The sequence below is a fragment of the Leptodactylus fuscus genome, chromosome 2 (genome assembly GCF_031893055.1).
Source record: "Leptodactylus fuscus isolate aLepFus1 chromosome 2, aLepFus1.hap2, whole genome shotgun sequence".
Taxonomy (NCBI): domain Eukaryota; kingdom Metazoa; phylum Chordata; class Amphibia; order Anura; family Leptodactylidae; genus Leptodactylus; species Leptodactylus fuscus.
Window position 1 is genome coordinate 159,477,113 of NC_134266.1, and position 20,402 is coordinate 159,497,514.

Genomic DNA, 20,402 nt, shown 5'->3' on the forward strand with positions numbered 1-20,402 from the left:
TTAGTATATTCTGACGGTTGCACAGATCCATATCACCTTCAACTGGAGGAGACCTTTTCTCTGGTTGACTGATGTTCGGTGAATTGACACGAAAAAAATTTATGCCACTATCTCTGACACTCACTCACTCACTCTTTGATAGGCTTTGGGTACTGTAGATCAATAGGTCTAATATCCCAGGTCTGCCATACAGTGTTCAGCTATGATTGGCTAGTAGGATTGAGTGTACTTCTCACACCCCTTCCTTTTGCACTTTAGCGCTACACACTACTCCCACATTCCTGCCTATGTCAGTTTTAGGTTTTTGTACCTTTTTGCCTCACTTCCTTATTCTTTGACTATGCTGACATCGACTGCATAGCAGTTTCCACATTTTTTGGCTGCATTGCCTTGCATTTTTGTACAGATATTACGATTGTCTCGATCTTTTCTGTTTTACGTTACAGCAATATTTCAATAAATACTTTTGAAATTAAGAGTATGTTCATATCTGCTTTTAAAGACTCTGTTGAAGATTCCATCAGGGTTTCTGTCACTTTTGAATAGTACAGCATGTATCCTTGATGTCAAAATGATATAACCCTCAATGAAACCCAGACTGACTCTATTATGAGTTAAAGAGGGCAGGTTGCCTCCCATGATGATGAAAGTACTATTAGTAGTGCTACTTAGGTCAAACTCCCTTAGTCCTACTGATACATTTGATTTTTCCTGAGTGATGGAAAAATCTTTTCAGAAGTTTTAGTGGTTTTGTTGGCCAATAGGTATTACATCTGTTATACATACTGTGATCCAAATCTCCAACCATAATTATTTCTAAATTTTCAGTTGACCGTGGATAACCCAGGAAATCTCGTAATATTCTCATTAAACTCTATTATAAGTCATAAGGGACAGTCAGTCACGTTCAATGTATATGTCATCCTTTACAAAATAAATATGTTGTATAAAAAGTATTGTCACGGGATGGTTAGAGTCTATACTATAGGCAATGTGTAATATATATTTCATGTGGAATGTATTCTCTAACCTGTTGTATACATCAATGTGTAGTTGGCTGATTAGGGTCTAGTGTGTTAGCACATTGTATGCAAATACCTCTAACTAGTGAGGACCAGTGAGGACAATGGGTGGAGATAATCTGATCAGTGTCTCCAAGAAGATGTTGGATGGTGCATTGTCCATAGTAGACAGGGAGTCTGCTCTCCTTGGTATAGGTGAGGGGGGAAGGATCTGTGACTCAGCCCTTCCCACCCACAGATATAGGTGTAACAGTCTTAGTATATAGTTGTAGCTGGAGTTAGTATGAGTTAGCCGGCCTGTGCACAGCTCTGCAGAGAGCCAGGATATAGTTACAGGACCAAGGAACCAAAGTTATCATTGGATTGTGACTTCTGTGGACTTATTGTTATTACGGTTGATGTGACCGCCGCCGGCTACTAACTTTGTGGATTACAATAAATTGCTGTTGTCTCCCGACCTCTTGCGTCCGTGTTGATTCAAAAGACCATCCGGAGGAAGACGTATACCTTTGCTCCGTGACAACTGGTGGTAGCGGTGGGATCAACAGCGGACAGCGAGATGGACTACAGCAGCTCAGCGATTAATGGAGCCACAACCTCAGAATACAGGAACTGGACTATGGCAAGTCTACAATTAAGGGCCCGGGAACTAAACCTGAGTTACCAGGGAAGAACGAAAGATCAACTGATCGAGGCACTGGAGGAGATGACCCTGCAAAGCGACCATGAGGAGGGCTGCCCCCAGGAGACTGGAGAGATACGGGAGTGGCAGGTACAGACCCAAAAGAGCAGATGGGTTGTTTTGTATGAGGAGGAATTGGCAGTGCTGGGGCTAGGAGCAACTGCAGAGCAAAGGAGTAGAGCATTACAGAGGGCTCAGGAAACGGAGAAGGAGGAACAGAGAATGGCGCATGAAAAGGAAAGAATGGCGCATGAAAGGCGAATGGCTGAGATAACTACGAGGAATTATAATCAAACGCCGACCCCCAGCCCAACAGTGAGAGAACCACCATATGTCTCCCATAAACACTTCAAGACCTTTGATGAAGCGGCTGGGGATGTTGATAGATATTTTCAGGACTTCGAACACCAGTGCCGCCTGATGGAAGTCCCAGAGAAGGATTGGGTCCGGTATCTGGTGGGGCACCTACGAGATGGGGCTGCGGAAGCTCTCAGAGCCATGGACCCTAGTGATCAGCGGGACTATGAGGCCATTAAAAGAGCGGTGCAGAAGTATTATGCAGTCACTCCAGAGACCTACCGAGTTCAGTTCCGCTCTTTGTCTTACAATGGGGGAAGCTCCTTCCACATGTTCGCCCACAAGTTGAAGCAAGCATGCAAGCGCTGGCTAGAAGGAGAGGAGGCTGTCACAGTCGATAAGATCCTCCAAGTTATACTTAAGGAACAGTTCTTTTCCCAGTGCCCCACTGAGATCCGTGAGTGGGTGCTGGAACGGAACCCAGCCACAGTTGAGCAAGCTGCTTCTCTTGCAGATGAGGGCCTGACCATCAAGCCGCAGTGGAAGAGGTTGTTTGCAGAGGAGCGGAAAACTACCACAGTCCGCCAGACACCCTTCAGCCAGCCACCCACCTTTCGTGTCCGGCCTCAGGATTACAATTCCCCCTCTACCCCTGCCCCAGCCCATCGGCCTCCAGCTATGAACAACCCTGTCCCTAGACAACGACCCACTGGAAGAATGCTAGAGCGCAGATGTTTTGGGTGCGGGAGGCCTGGACATTTGCAAGCTAGTTGCCCTGCTAACATGGGGGCACGGGCCACCGTGGCATCCCGGCCTATTCACTACCTGGGAACCACCCCTAGGACAGAAAGTTTGGCCCCATTTCCAGATGACTCCATGAATGACCCATCTGTTCCACCTCCAGGGGTCTATGGGATTCAGCCTTCCGCCACACATCCCGCAAACCTTCAGAGGAAGCACTTGCAGGAGGTCCTACTGGATGGCCGAACAGTTGTTGGATTCCGGGACTCGGGAGCTTTCCTAACAGTAGCGGACCCCCGAGTTGTGCGACCCGAGGCCCTAGAGGAGGGCCCTGGCATTTCTATCAAGTTGGCAGGGGGTACTCAAAGATGTATTCCTAAAGCTACCGTGGAACTCGACTATGGTTATGGACCAAAACGATGCACAATTGGCGTGATGAGCGGGCTGCCGGCCGATGTTCTGTTAGGCAACGATGTTGGAAATCTACAGTGCCACTTTGTGGGAGCAGTGACCCGAAGCCAAGCTCAGAGAGACGCCAACATGGATCGACCGGATTTTCTGCCAGATGCCAGCCCTTCAAACCTACAACTTTACCATTCAGTACCGCCGAGGGAACCAACACCAGAACGCAGATGGGTTATCCCGGCAGGAGGACATATGAGCTATAGAGACTGATGTGCATTCCCCAATTTACCTGTGTAGGCCAATTGTGTCATGCACATGTTTTGAGAGGGGGAGGGGTTGTCACGGGATGGTTAGAGTCTATACTATAGGCAATGTGTAATATATATTTCATGTGGAATGTATTCTCTAACCTGTTGTATACATCAATGTGTAGTTGGCTGATTAGGGTCTAGTGTGTTAGCACATTGTATGCAAATACCTCTAACTAGTGAAGACCAGTGAGGACAATGGGTGGAGATAATCTGATCAGTGTCTCCAAGAAGATGTTGGATGGTGCATTGTCCATAGTAGACAGGGAGTCTGCTCTCCTTGGTATAGGTGAGGGGGGAAGGATCTGTGACTCAGCCCTTCCCACCCACAGATATAGGTGTAACAGTCTTAGTATATAGTTGTAGCTGGAGTTAGTATGAGTTAGCCGGCCTGTGCACAGCTCTGCAGAGAGCCAGGATATAGTTACAGGACCAAGGAACCAAAGTTATCATTGGATTGTGACTTCTGTGGACTTATTGTTATTACGGTTGATGTGACCGCCGCCGGCTACTAACTTTGTGGATTACAATAAATTGCTGTTGTCTCCCGACCTCTTGCGTCCGTGTTGATTCAAAAGACCATCCGGAGGAAGACGTATACCTTTGCTCCGTGACAAGTATATTATAAGGGGAATAGGCAATAAAACAGAAAAGGCAATGTTGTAAAATTACACCATATATGAAATATTCCATAATTTATAGTGATTTCCTATGAGTAAGGATAAATGATGTTATGAACTCCTATGTTAAAATATTCTGCCATTACATCACATACCTCATTATTAGCAGAACAAAATTATGATGTATAATACTAACCACTATCGGAGCTGATGTAATTTTCAAAAAGACAGGCTAGAAGTCTGTTGGATGACTTTTGGAAGAGTTGCACTACGGTTTCATTAAGTGGATCCTAATTTTTTTCCAGCCAACCAATGATGTTATATGGAACCTGCAGATGAAAATCAATTAAAAATCTATTTATATATGGTGCCATGATTAGAGACGAGCGAATATACTTGTTGGAATACCTCCGCCGCATAACGCCCAGTTGATAAACACTTTCGGGGCATCGAATGTTTACTGCCCCACCCACCTTCTCTGGCGCCGGAAGCTATGTGTCGGAGGTATTCGATCGTGTATATTCACTCATCTATAGCCATGATATTTATCATGTAGATTGTTTGCGCTGTTTTACTTACCACTCCAGCGTAATGGACAAGCTCAAAATGAGCTTCATATTTTCTTTTCTTGTCGGGTCTTGGCTTTTGAAGATTAGGTGACTTTCCAAGATGATTATCATAAAGCTTAGGATTTTTCCACCAGCGCCTGCACAGCAGCTATAGCCCTGACACATGAGGGGGCTCCTCGGGTTACAGTGTCCAGTCGCACAGAGTAGTATCCCAGAGGTCTGGGTCTACCACCGTGCCGCTGTGTGAGGACGCCTGAGGCATGACCAGACAGTTCAGTACAGAAAAGGGAAAAAGGAATAGAATAGTTAGGAGTTCCAAGAGCTGGAGAAGAAAGAATGGAGAGCTTCAAAGAGTGAAAATTCTCCTCAGCTTGGAGTGATAAGGAGAAAGGAGTAGATGAGAGACAGTCATACAGTGGCTGCATTAGAAGAGAGGCAGACCTGATCCACGTCTGCAGTATGAAACCAGTCCAAGGAAAGTTCTGAGTTTTGCCACAGAAGTAGGTACAGGCAGGGGCGTAACTACCGTGGTAGCAGCAGTAGCGGCTGCCACAGGGCCCGGGCCATTAGGGGGCCCGGTGACAGCCGCTACCGCTGCGGTTTTTTTCAATAGGCAGTTACGGGCCCTATTCACTTGCCGATCCTGGCTGGGCCGGGATCGGCAAGTGACACCGCGGGCCCCACAGAGGCTATCATTATACTCGGGGGTCTTTGCAGACCCCCGAGTATAATGACCGGCGGATCGGGAGAGGTAATAAACATAAAAAACTGTTACTTACCTCTCCGCGATCCTGCCAGGCCTCCGTCCTACTGCTGTCTGACGTCTCTGACGTCACATGAACCCGGCATGCTTCCCGGGTCATGTGACGTCCGACGTCATTAACGAAGGACGCGAGAGGAGGACAGCACAGCACAGGAGCCGGGGAACAGGTAAGAAGCAACAGTGGGGTTTTTTTTTAATGTTTTTATTCCCGATTTAGTCTCTGATTATTATACTCTGGGGTCTGAAAAGACCCCAGAGTATAATAATTGTTTATGGGTGTACACAGAGGGACACTATTGGGGTTAACACTGTGTGCAGGGGACACTATAGGGGTTAACACTGTGTGTGCATGGGACACTATAGGGGTTAACACTGTGTGTGCAGGGGACACTATAGGGGTTAACACTGTGTGTGCAGGGGACACTATAGGGGTTAACACTGTGTGTGCAGGGGACACTATAGGGGTTAACACTGTGTGTGCAGGGGACACTATAGGGGTTAACACTGTGTGTGCAGGGGACACTATAGGGGTTAACACTGTGTGTGCAGGGGACACTATAGGGGTTAATACTGTGTGTGCAGGGGACACTATAGGGGTTAACACTGTGTGTGCAGGGGACACTATAGGGGTTAACACTGTGTGTGCAGGGGACACTATAGGGGTTAACACTGTGTGTGCAGGGGACACTATTGGGGTTAACACTGTGTGTGCAGGGGACACTATTGGGGTTAATACTGTGTGTGCAGGGGACACTATTGGGGTTAACACTGTGTGTGCAGGGGACACTATTGGGGTTAACACTGTGTGTGCAGGGGACACTATTGGGGTTAATACTGTGTGTGCAGGGGACACTATTGGGGTAAATACTGTGTGCAGGGGCAAGTAAGTAAGGGACATAATAGAGTGCGGAGGAGGGGGTCAGTCGAGGTCTTCGGCGTCAGTTGGGATGGGGGGGGGCCCCATGTCAAAAGTTCGCCACGGGGCCCCGCCATTCCTAGTTACGCCACTGGGTACAGGTAACATTTGAATAGCGTGTTTGCGTTCCTCAGTGAGATGTTTAGCACCATGAGACAAACAGTGACCCAAAAATACAACCTTAGTTTTACAAAACTGCAGCTTATCCTTTGATACCTTACACCCGCTGTCCGCTAGGAATGTAAGCAGGCTGATCGTAGCTGTTTTGCCAGCGTGTCTGCACAAAGAAGCAAATCATCAACATACTGTAGAAGTACGACACCTAGTGGCTGGTCCCAGAACTGCAGGACAGACTGCAATGCTTGTGTGTACATGTTGGGAGAGTTTTGTGCCCCTTGTGGTAAGACAGTCCACGTGTATTGTTTACCCCTGAATGTGAATGCAAACAAATATTGACATTTAGGATCCAAAGGGACACTGAAATATGCATTTGCGAGATCGATGACAGAGAAGTGGGTAGCATCGGGGGGTACCTGTGCTAGCAATGTGTGTGGATTTGGGACCACAGGTGTGTCTAGCACTGTCACCTTATTGATTTCCCTTAGATCATGAACCATGCGGTATGTATCTGGGGCACCTTTCGGAGTCTTTTTCTTTACAGGAAACAAAGGTGTATTTGCAGGGGACCTTGTTTCCTTTAAAGCTTCCAGTCGTACTAACTCATCCACTTGTTCACCTATAGCATCCTCTTGGGCAATGCTCAGAGGGTATTGTTTAATTCTAGGAGGAGTGCAACCAGGTTTCAAATGTACCATCTGCGGAGGCACTTGCAGCCTGCCGATATCAGTTTTGGACAAAGCCCATAGTTTTTCTGGCACCTGGAAAAGCTGGGTGGATTCCTCCTCAGTTAGTACAAAAACAGGAAATGACTCAGACAATGAGGCAGCCAGCATACAAAATTCATCAGTGGCAGTAGCTGATGTTTCTACTTGTACCTCCCCACTAGGATCAAATTTGATATTGGCACCAAGCACCTTTAACACATCAGTACCAATGAGAGAAGTTGGTACATCATCACTAACAAGCAATTTGGTGACAACATTTTGCCCTCTAAACTTCAGATTGAGTGACACTGTTTCCTTTAAAACAATTCTTTTTCCCCCTAATCCAACACAAGATTGAGATTGACCAGTCCTCAGATCATAAGGTATGTGGCATCCTTTAATAACAGAAATGGCAGCCCCTGTATCCACTAAGAAGGGGATTTCTTCCCCCAATACCTCCCCTTTCATGTATATTGCCACACCTTCTTCTGATGTTTTTGCAGGGAGGACTGGTACAGGGTTGCCAATGTTTCATTGAGGGGTGTTAGCACATTGGTCAGTGCCCTGAGCTGGGGGGTTTCCAGCCTTGAAGGACCTACAGTCCTTTCTGAAGTGACCTGGTTTCCCACAATGATGACACTTATAAATGTGTTTTTGTTTGCCTCCTTGTTTATTGCACTTTCTTTGGCCAGAGTTTTGATTATTGGAGGCAAACAATACCTTTTTCTCCTTCTCGGACCTGTGATCTAACTCAAGGCTCTTGGCAGCTTGTAATAGGGGAGGGGATGCACTATGCCGCCATTCTGGTTTACAAGCTTTTAACTTTGATTGCAAGGGTTGTTTAAGACCTTCAACAAAAGCAGTAGCCATAAGGGATTCTCCCATCCCACCCATGTCATCATAGCCTAGATCACTCCACCTTTGCTGCAATCTAGCAAAATACTGCTCCACAGACTCTCCTTTCTCTTGGGTCACATCAGTGAGAGCTATGGACGTTTCTTTTAATTTATCCAATGCCCATCGCCCAAGTCCTCTACAGAGGTTGTTACCAGAAGCAATAGTTCTTATCATGGCTTCAGAAGGTTCAACTTCAGTGCTTGTAATGGCATCCATTATAATTTTACCCATGGCTTCCCCAGCTTTAAGAGCTATAAGGGGGGCGAGATCACTCCAAGTGGCACTATATGTGGCCTGAATCTGTACCATATGTCGGTAAAAAGGCATTGGTCTAGTGACAGGGTCAGGTAACTGGGAGATCAGGCTAGTTTGCTCAGAAGGAGACCAGGGTTTATAATCAACAACAAGTCTAGCCTGGGCTCCGGTCCTTCTAGGACTTTGAAGCCTGGGGGGACGAGAAGGGGTTGCCTCAGTGGAGTCGGCTTGTTCTGCAGCCACATTTGCCTCCTCCTCCTGTTGTGGCACTACATCCCCTGGGACATACACAGTTCTAGTTATAACAGGGTATAAGCCTTTTTGTGGCTTGGGACGGGGTATTTCACAATTGAAACAATCCTCTTGACAATCAGGATTTTTCTGACCACATCTAATACATGTCCATCTGTCAGGATTACCTGAAGCAAATGGTGCAGGGTTTTCCCCATAGGGAGGCGGACTTTTCTCCGGGGGAGCATAATACATGACTCCCTTATTTTCCTTACTCCTATAACCCTCCCTTTCTATTTCCCTGCTTACCTGCATCCAACTATCCAATATCTCACCCAACTTGTGATCCTGAACCCAGCCTCTGTATTGAGAGGCAAATTCTTCCCAATGACTGCTGTTTAGCAGCCCAGTTGTACTACATTTTGCTTTCTTCAACAATTTATTGCATCCTCTTCCAACTGCTCTCTTCCCTGCTCTTTCTACAACTATCTCTTGGGCTGACTTCCACACTGACTGACTTTGCACTCCTCCCATTCTGTTCTGCGTGAATTCTTTCCTCTCCTCCTTCCCACTGTCTTATCCTGCCCCAAATTCCTATAAGACTTCCTCAGTACAACATATACTGTATCTTATTCAATGGAGACTTTAAAGATCAGTTAGAGGATTCCAGGGATCACTATTTCCCTTTATCACGTGACTAGTCAATTTCCACAAAACCCAAATGAGAAATACAACGAATGCACAACCACAACAAGTCAGCAGAACAATTTCAGCCCAATTTTCCATCTACTTAACACTCATACAACATACTGCTCTTAGGTTCTTGCAAAAAAAGCTTGAGATATTTATATAAGGAACATATGTGTTTACCTCACACTCGGACAGGAAAACAAAGTCCTTAGAAACACAGATCAAATTGGTAAGATAAAAGCTCTTACCTTGCAGCGCTGACTTTGTGAATCTGTGGTTCCAAGAACTACTGTAATCATTGGTTGTCCGGGAGATCAGCAAACCTTCTCCTTATCTCTCAAGCCCACCCAGGGACGCCAGATTTGATAGGGACAGCAATGGATCCCTCCGTATGTTGTAGAGGTCCTAATTAGAGATTAGATCGCAGGCCTACAGAAGTCACACGCACACAGCTGATGGTGTACCAAGTGAATTCTAATTTTATTGTAAGAAAAAGGTAGTTTAAACACATTACAGACAAAGAGCTGGCTTGGCTATTCTAATCAATACAACATGATTGGTCATAGAGATATAAGATAAGCCTGGCACATGACTATTGGCTGAGGCTCATTATAATCTGCATCTCATTATAATTTTCCACACTGGGATGGACTTTCCCATGAAACAAAGAAGGATTCAAAATACTTATGTGTGAGCCAACATCCCAGACTGTCTATATGTATATATCATGGCAAAAGATATAAGATGACATGTTGCAACTTAATTAACAATGAGCTACATAGATTCTGTGTCTGTACACACTCTAAGTGACCTTCATATACCATAAAATATGACAAAGTGCCCAGATACCATAAGATTAATACTTTTGTTGGTTATGTGTCCATACATCATGTAAAGGAGATAAGAGATATACAAAGTCAGCTGCATCTTCTCAAAATGAGGCCCTTGAGAGATAAGGATTAGCAACCTATGCATTAACGTTCATTATCACATTCCTTAAAGTCTAACAAAGGGCCTCCTTGACTTAAGCAGAAAAATACATACTTATACAGTTTATATGTGAAAGAGTACAAGATGGCTGCCAAAATACAAGATTAGAGGATTTGACTCTCACATGTCTGTAGCCTTAGGAAACATGCACTCCTCTTCAAGGATTGACAAAATCCCCATGGGCTATCAGGTAAAAGATATGATAAGATATATGTACATATATATATGTATATAGCCAAATAAATTAAAAATGTATATTTTCTGTGCATAATAACGTCACATAATTTATTATTATTATTTTTTAAAGTGTAACTTTAAAGTATTGTCATTACCTTTTCGATTAGGTCAATGCAGGCCTGTAAGTCAAGGCCAAAGTCAATGAACTCCCAGTCAATTCCTTCTTTCTTATATTCCTCTTGTTCCATCACAAACATATGGTGGTTGAAAAACTGTTGCAGTTTTTCATTTGTGAAATTGATGCAAAGTTGTTCAAAGCTGTTAAACTGAATAAAAATAAATTATTTGACTGTGCTAATTAGTTTACTTAGTTTAAGTTACTTCATCTATATGTGTAGTGGTAAAGATATAATATACTGCTTATGAAAAGAGTGCTTAACAATGAAATAGGTATGCCGCACATGAACACCTAGCATATATTGTGAGACAATCCTAAACAATAATGTGCAAACCTAGAATCAGAAACCTAAGCACTAGAAACATAATAGGGTATTCATTGAGGATGAATCATCTTTACATTTATAAGTGCTCATGGAAACTTAGATTTTTGATTTACCGTATTTTGATTCTTGGAATACATGACTTACATCAAAAATTTCAAATCCAGCAATGTCAAGCACACCGATGAAGAACTGTCTGGGCAACTTTGTATCCAGTGTTTTGTTTATACGGACTACAAGCCACTTAAACATTCGGTCATAGATACCTTTGGCCAATGCACTGACTGCATAATTAACCTATGTAAGAAAGATTTTAGGAAACAAAGCTTTAATCATTTTCAATGCCATGTTTAATGAGCAAAGTACATCAAAGGATGTCTTATTCTAGTAGGAAGTATATGAACAAGTGTACACAAAATGCAGAGACATCAACCAGGGGGACTCCATTACAGGGTGATAACAAAGCAGTGGGTTATGGCAAAAGGGTAGTGGCACAGACATCAAACCCTTCATAACACATTAAAATAAAATCAGACCATAGCAAAAAAAAAAATCATTCTTCATCCTTTCAAAGACCCATTCTGCTGTATGAAGGCATAAGAGTGGAGAGATGGAGATCTGCTAGAGGGGGTATGTGTACCCTTCCTGGTGATAGCCACAACTGATGAGAGCCAAGGCACTTCAACAAGTAAGTACTTAAAGTAACACTTTAAGTAGCACTTGCGGATTCATTTGCATACTTCTGAAAAAGCTTAATTTTCTCAGCATTGGGTCAGAATTAAAAATGGTGCCACTACTTTTTTTTAGTAAATTAGGCTCATGGAAATATACATGGAAAAAACGTGCATGCAGCTAAAAAAGGGGTAACAAGACACAAATAATAAATTCCTCCTTACTGGGGGCAGAATTTATAGTACATTGGTGCAAGAGGCTTGATAAATTCCCCCAGCGTGTCTAGTTTATAACTGCTGTTTGTGCTGACACACACAAAGAAATGTACAAAGCATGTGGCATCTATGTCTACAGTTTTAATGTGTACAAATTTAAAGGGGTACTCCCACGTCGCATACTCACCCGTCTTCGTTCCTCTAAAATCTTCTGTCTTCCGGCTTTGTTTCGTCATTGGTGGGCGGGGTCACATATGCAAAAACCAAGCGGCGAGATGCCGCCGGCCCTGCGTGCGCGCTCATATACCAGTCTAGCCTTCACAATGCAAATACAGACCCGACACCCTGCGGGTCGGTATTCGCATTGTGAAGGTTAGTCTGGTGTATGAGCTTGCACGCAGGGCCGGTGGCATCTCGCCGCTTGGTTTTGCATATGTGACCGCAGAGCGGAACAGCATCGCTTCTGCTGCTGCTGTCTTCATGCCGGGCAGAAGCATAGCGATGTGCCTGTGCCGGCATCTAACAGTCCCCAGCATCCGCCTATTACAGCGGATGCCGGGGAGTTAGATGCCGGTAAAGGTGAAGCCAGCAACATCGCTATGCTTCTGCCCTGCATGAAGCCAGCAGCGGCAGAAGCGATGCTGTTATTCCGCTACTCCGCCCCCCCCTCCCCCCGGAATAGCAGCATCGCTTCTGCCGCTGCTGGCTTCATGCAGGGCAGAAGCATAGCGATGTTGCTGGCTTCACCTGTGCCGGCGTCTAACCCTGTATTGGCGGCCCCTTCCCCCAAAGGGTAAACTACCCCCCCCCCCCCTCCCCTCCAAGCTCTCTCCCCTGCAGTTAGCCCCTCCTCCCTCCCCCCTCAGAGCAGGCTGACACATCACTTGACTCAGGAGCAGCTAGGTCAGGGCTGTGGCCACAAAAAAATGAATAAAGTGAGATAGTGGCCAAACAAAGCAGTTTTGCTGAAGCAGTGTATTTAGGAAAAGTCTTACATTCACATTAATAAGCATTATAGATAGGATCCTTGTGACGGGACAACCCCTTTAAGTGGTGATCTTACCTGTTCCACAGTTTGTCCTTTGGTCTAATATTCATTGCCCACTTTCACCCTGGGATGCAACAGCCCCTTCACCAACTCAGAGGAGCTGATGCCCATCAAGTAAGCAGCCTTATCCGCAGGGCCGCCATCGGGAATTTTGGGGCCCCATACAGCCTAAGTGTCTGGGCCCCCCCCCCATTTTAAAACTACTTTATTTTGCGACATACCAATTATGTATTAAATTTAAATTTTTCTCTACATCTTTAGGCAATGAGTCGATTCATGTCCCTCCATCTCTGCCCCCAGATTCATGTCCCCACATCTCTGCCCCAGATTCATGTCCCCACATCTCTGCCCCCAGATTCATGTCCCTCCATCTCTGCCCCCAGATTCATGTCCCCCCATCTCTGCCCCAGATTCATGTCCCCCCATCTCTGCCCCCAGATTTATGCCCCCTTCATCTTTTTTTTTTTTTTAATGTAGATTGTGAGCCCCAAACAGAGCTCACAATGTACATTTTTCCCTATCAGTATGTCTTTGGAATATGGGATGGAAATCAATGCAAACACGGGGAGAACATACAAACTCCTTGCAGATGGTTTTATGCCCTTGGCGGGATTTGAACACCAGGACTCCAGCGCTGCAAGGCTGCAGTGCTAACCACTGAGCCACCGTGTTGCCCCGTCCCCTTCATCTTTGCCCCCAGATTCATGTCCCTCCATCTTTGCCCTAGATTCATTTCCCCACATCTCTGCCCCCAGATTCATGTCATCACATCTCTGCCCCCAGATTCATGTCCACTCCATCTCTGCCCCCAGATTCATGTCCCCACATCTCTGCCCCCAGATTCATGTCCCTCCATCTCTGCCCCCAGATTCATGTCCCCACATCTCTGCCCCACATTCATGTCCCTCCATCTCTGCCCCCAGATTCATGTCCCTCCATCTCTGCCCCAGATTTATGTCCCCACATCTCTGCCCCCAGATTCATGTCCCTCCATCTCTGCCCCCAGATTCATGTCCCTCCATCTCTGCCCCCAGATTCATGTCCCCTCCATCTCTGCCCCCAGATTCATGTCCCCTCCATCTCTGCCCCCAGATTCATGTCCCTCCATCTCTGCCCCCAGATTTATGTCCCCACATCTCTGCCAGCAGATTCATGTCCCTCCATCTATGCCCCCAGATTCATGTCCCCACATCTCTGCCCCCAGATTCATGTCCCCCCATCTCTGCCCCCAGATTCATGTCCCCTCCATCTTTGCCCCCAGATTCATGTCCCCTCCATCTCTGCCCCTAGATTCATGTCTCTCCATCTCTGCCCCAGATTCATGTCTCTCCATCTCTGCCCCAGATTCATGTCTCTCCATCTCTGCCCCCAGATTCATGTCCCTCCATCTCTGCCCCCAGATTCATGTCCCCACATCTCTGCCCCCAGATTCATGTCCCTCCATCTCTGCCTCCAGATTCATGTCCCTCCATCTCTGCCCCTAGATTCATGTCCCCCATCTCTGCCTCCAGATTCATGTCCCTCCATCTCTGCCCCCAGATTTATGTTCCTCCATCTCTGTCCCCAGATTCATGTCCTCTCCATCTCTGCCCCCAGATTCATGTCCCTCCATCTCTGCCCCAGTGTCATGCCGTCCTCTCCTTCATCTGCCCCCAGTTTCATGTTCCACCTCAATGTGTACACATATTACACTTACCTTCTCCTCGCTCCCCCGCCGCTCTTTCCGCAGTCTCGCTAATACTGTTGTAGGTGCGATGTGACGTCATCACATCGCGTTTACACAGCCTGTAGCCGGAGGACGAGGCAAAGCAAGGAGCTGAACTGTGACAGCTCCTTGCTTTAGCCGCATATGTATTCAACTCAGATCTGCGTCCTCCAGACGCAGATCTGAGTTGAAATCGGGACGTACCTCCCACCAACCGGGACCGCGGGACACGTCACCGGAATTGTGAATGTCCAGCGGAAATCGGGACGGTTGGGAGGTATGCCCAGTGAGCAGCGCCGAGCTCCAGCTCCTCGCACAGGTGCAGTACTCCCGCTCGCCGGCTTCAAAACGGGTAGTACTGCACCTGTGTGAGGCGTGAGCCTGCAGTATTACCCGCTCGCCGGCTTCAATACGGGTAGTACTGCGCCTGTGCGAGGAGCTGGAGCTCGGCGCTGCTCACTGGGCACAATGACTGCTGTGGGTCACGGAAACCGGGCCCCCCCGTTTTTCAATTTGACCGGGCCCCTGACGCCGGTAGCAGTAATACTGGCCTATCAGCGGCCATGCTTATCCGTATCTAATATAAATTGAAGCATACAACAGATTCTTATCAGCTGATTTTGTCTATATGTTCTATGGCAAGTTTCATACAGTATAAGAATTCAAAATATGGGTTTTCATGTTAAAATATATTTTTAAGCAATAGCCAATACTTTAGTATTAAACTTAGTAAATAATCATATTGAAGGAGAAAAAAGACTATATGTAGACCAGATTTTTTAATGACATGTTCTCAATTATCCTATTGTATAATTACTACCCATCTCCTTTAAATTTTACCTAAATATTCAAAACATTTTCTGACAGTATTTATATCATTGATAATTTTTGTAATATACTTTATTAGCAGATGTTGGCTCCTTTCTGTAAATTCTGCACTGAATTCTACTTTCTGTTCTCTATGCATACACTCCTCACTGCTTCAGACTATGAGTACAGAGGAATATGTATTTAATTCATAGAAGCTGAGGCTGGAGGAGAGGCCAATTCAAACACTTATATGTTAGACCCCGTTCAAATGGGGCAAGAAGGGGCGGATTATGGCGCTGAATCCACATCATAATCCGCCCCCTCACAATGGAGGTCTATGTAGACCGCTAGTTTACTTTTTTCCGTGAGCAGCATGTTGTCGCTCACGGAAAAAAGAAACGAGCTGTCCATTCTTCAGGCGGACTCCGCGGCTTATTCAGCCCCAGCGTCTGCCTCACGGCAGCACCCTCCGGACTGGGTCCATTCATTTGAGCCTACTCCGGAGGGGCAAGCCACGACTGTCGGAAGCCGCGACAGTCGGAGCAGGCGCATTTTGGCCCTATTGTGACGTGGCTTACTGTGTCACTCTCAGGGTCAAAATCCGCTCTTTGTATGAACGGGGACTTAGAGCCACATATTTTATGTGGCTTGTGCTGAATCTGGACCCAAGTTATCTCTACAGAAACTAGTATAAGAAATAAACATTTTACAAACTCAAGTCAAACCAGAACCCACAGCAAACTCAGAAGGGACATCTAAACCAGAGGAATGACTCAGAAGAGTGAACATATCCATGCCAAAAGGTCAATCCAAGAGGTATCGTCAGAGTCAAAATCAGAAGATAAGCAAATTTAAAGCAACAGGCCAATGGTCAATGATACAGCAATCCAACACAAATGATTTGAGTTCAGAACTACACTAAAGTACAAATTAATAGAAGGAACCTGGGTGCCTTAGGGCCCCTTCACACAGAGGATACGCTGGATGATTCTGAACGTGTAAACGTTCCGAATCAGCGGCATTTAAAACAGATCCCATTGGTTTCTATGGGAGCCAGCATACGTGTGCCCCCCATAGAAATTAATGGGCTGCTTTTTTCCATTCATTTCTATGGGGAGCGCACATATGCCGGCTCCCATAGAAAGCAATGGATCCGTTTTAAACGCAGAATCAGCCAGCGTATTCTCCGTGTGAAGGGGCCCTTAGTCTTAATCTATATCCAAAAGCTAAAAATCGCATTTCTTCTTCCCTTCTGAGCCCTGCTGTGTGCCCAAAGTGGGCACAATACGTTGGACACTGACATGGCAGATTTCTTTAAAAATTTCAATATTGACTTTGTACATTAATTTTTGGGAAGCACTCTTGGGCTCAAAATGAAAATACTCCTTGAAAAATTCCTTGAGGAGTGTAGTTTCTAAAATGGAATTACACTTGGGGAATTTCCATTGTACTGATACTTTAGGGGCTCTGCAAATATGACATGGCCCCTGAAAACTATTCCAGCAAAATCTGCCCTCTGAAACCCAAATAGCGCTCTTTCCAATCTGAGACCCACCATATACCCATACAGCAGTTTACGACCACATATGGGGTATTCCTGTGTTCAGGAGAAATTGTGTAACAAACTTTGAAGAGCTTTTTCTCCTTTATGCTCTTGCAAAAATGAAGACTTTGGGGGATAAAGTGACGTTTTAGTAATTTTTCATTAACATATCTCAGTGTTAATAAAATCTGTAAAACAGCTGTGGGGCCAAAATACCCATTCATACATTTTGTGAGGGGTGTAATTTCACCTTTTTGGGTTTCCATTCTATTGGTACGCTAGGGCCTCTGCAAATGAGACATGGCACTTAAAAACTATTCCCAAAAAATCTGCTTTTCAAACACCCAGTAGCGCTCTTTCCCTTCCTCATGCTGCCTTGTGCCCAAACATTTTCTCCTTTAACCTCGTGATTGTGTTAATTTTAGGGCTAATTAAATGTTTAATTGAGAAAAAAAAAAAAGGTCCAAATTTCACCTCCATATTATTTTAATTCTGCTGAAATGGTTAATCGGTTAACAAACTTTTTTTTTTTTTTTTTTCCGTGAAATATTTCAATTTCAGTACAACAGTGCAATAAAAGCCATGAAGCACAGAAAGACAGGACAGAAAGGTAGTCGGAGCAGGAACCCAAGCGGCTCGAACCCGTCTCATGAGTACGTCTCAAATGGGCAGTCTGCTAGAGTCACAAAATATTGTAATACTGAAATTTCCCCACTGTAGGACTATTAAAGGATTATCTTATCTTAAGGATTATCTTATCTTAAGAAATGATAGATGCGGTTCAGCCTCTGGACTTCCCTCCCAACTGCACAACAGGGGTCAGTAGGAAAAACTATATGCTTGTAATAAGCAATAATGATTGGAGAGCAAAAAAGGAAGAAGAAAAGAAGAAAAAAAAAGTGGGAGGGCAAAAATGTAGAAGTAGAAGAGAAGGGGGGCTAGGTTGTCCCAGAGCCTGATACAAACCCCAAACCATTAAAGGGGGTTCTTGGTAAGACCCAGCAAGTCCCTGTACCTTGATGAAGAGACAAAGGCGATTCTGTAGTGCTATATCCTCTCAAAGTGAGCTGCACGCTCAGGGGAGATGTGGAGAAGATTCTCCACATGATAGATCTGATTCACTCTATCAAACCATTGTGGAATCGTCAGAGGCCCATATAAAGTGACACATGCTCAGAAAGGCTCAGAGGATCTCCATCTCACAGGAATACAGGCCTTCGTTGTATTTAGGAGGTGTCTAAGGAGAGAGTGTTTGTACCTGTCAAGGAAAATGTTGTGGCGATGAAGGAGTATCCAAGAGGGATTGTCAGTCAGGAACTAATCCATGATGTCTTGGATAATCGTCTGCACCTCAGTCCAGAACCACCTGAGCCCGGAGTGGCCCCAGAAAACATGTAGCAGAGTCTAAGGAGAGAGTGTTCATAGTGTCTGTTAATGCTACACTAAATACAGATATGGCTGTGCTATTATTATTCAGGAACCTAAGGGAACACCACAGCACATTGTGCCAAATGACCAGCTCAGCTCTGCTACATTGATGTGCTCATACCTGATGATAGCACTGCAGGAAGGTCTAGTGTGCGCTGTTTCTTCTGTGATCTTTGATGGCTTGAAATACCCCAGAAAATGGGGCATAATAATTTATAGTGGGGCCCCATGGCAAAATCTGGGGAGGGGTTCCTTAGCTATTTGTACTCCCATCAGGGAATAGGGGTGTAATAGATATTATACATAAACTGCTGGTTTTGTCTGGAACCTTCTATTCTCTTTCTGTTCATTGTAGTTCTTGCCATTTCCTTTTCAATCTTTCCCTCCCCTTTGACATGTTCCATTATCAGTTCACTGGTTCTGGTCTTCTAGATAAATGGCCCCTATCCCCACTCCTCAAGAAGTTCTGTAATTGCATGGATAGACAGTATGTCATGGAAATACTGCCCATAGAGTCATGGAAGAGAACTGCCTGAGAATTCTCACCTTGATTCATCGTCTATGCATCTTATCACCGGGATAGGAGATAAGTGTCTGACTGCTGGAGTTCCACCATTACAATCATAAAAATGAGTGTCCCGTGTCCTCTCTAGTCAGAATCCCTTCCATTCTGCAAGTACTAAAAATTGTGGCGATTTCGCAATGTGAGACCCCAGCCTAAGAGAGATTTTTTAAATATCTTATTGGTCAGGGGCTAAGGTCTAGTTCCTGTACTATACAGTGCAAGGAGCTGAAGCAGGCGCTGTTAGGGTTAGTTTGCATGTGAATACTGTGTAGCGTAATTTGGTTCGGTGTAATTTGGTTCAGAAAAAAAACACTTCAGGAATTAGGAAGCCGTTTTTGGACACTGAGGTGTTTTTTGGAGCGGTTTTTGGTAAAACCACCTCAAAAAACGCCAGGCGGTTCTCCCAGTGAATGGACAGTGAATGGACCTTAAAAAACTGTGCCAAAAACCGCATTGCGGTTTCTGCCTCCCATTCACTTGTATTGACTTCCTGGAGCAGAATCCGCCTCAAGAAAGGTCATGACACTTCTTTTTTCTTCTAGCGGCAAAAAACCACTAACAGAAAAACTAACGCTAGCTGTCTACATAGACCACCATTGTGAGGGGGCGGATTATGACGTGGATTCCACACCATAATCCTCCCCCTCTGTGCCCGTGTGAACGAGCCCTTACTACATATAGCTCAGTTCCTATTGATGTCTATGAGCTGCAGTAATGGTTCCCCAGCACTATAGAGGGCCTGGAGCATCTGCTTCTGATACCATGCATTGTATCTTGGCCCCCACAATCAATTATTCATGGCCTACACTTAGGTGTTTACACCCCCTGGTATCCTGGATAGCCGTCTACATTTCCAACCCCTTACCCCAAATCTCAGTAAAAGAGATAAAATGGGCTCATAAATCAATAGTGTATAGAATTATATTTCACAAAGCAAATTGTGGAGCAAATCCCACCAAATTTCACCCCATCGTGCATGCTAGATAATATATTGGCCATTTCTCACCGCATTGTACTTAGCGTAACCATTACATGTTGTTTGGTCTCCCATGTAATGTATTTGTATTACAGTTGTCATACATGTCACAGAACACATCTTACATAAATATGGCAGATGTTTGTGCCACATTTACTTTGCTATGAATTAAAATGAAATCCATTACAATGTATTAGAACATATCAGTTCATGTATAATGTATAATATAAGTCAATGGCTGAGCTGTAATGGTCAGTTACTGATCACCTGACCAGTGCCAGCCGTGCGGCCATTCTGATGTATGTGCATGAACGGTGACTGGCAGGTGACAGTGACAGTTGGATTTGACTGGCGACGTTGGAGGATCGACTGACTATTTCGAAAGCGTTTTCATGGATTTGGAGGAAGCGGCGATTGTTTTGAGGAGGAGAAGAGTGAAGAGAAGAAGACCTACCTCTGTTTCATCGGCTGATGTACAGAGCGTCATGGATAAAGCACCAAAAAAACGGCGTGCTGTCCTGTCCTCATCGGCTGATGAGCAGGACATGAAGGA

At 45.1% G+C, this 20,402-nt stretch overlaps 1 pseudogene; it reads right to left on the reverse strand.

Moving 5' to 3' along the window:
- LOC142194094 (myosin-7B-like) overlaps window positions 1–18,864 on the reverse strand; it is a 62,458-nt pseudogene extending 43,594 nt beyond the window's left edge.
- Between the last annotated feature and the right edge of the window lie 1,538 nt (window positions 18,865–20,402).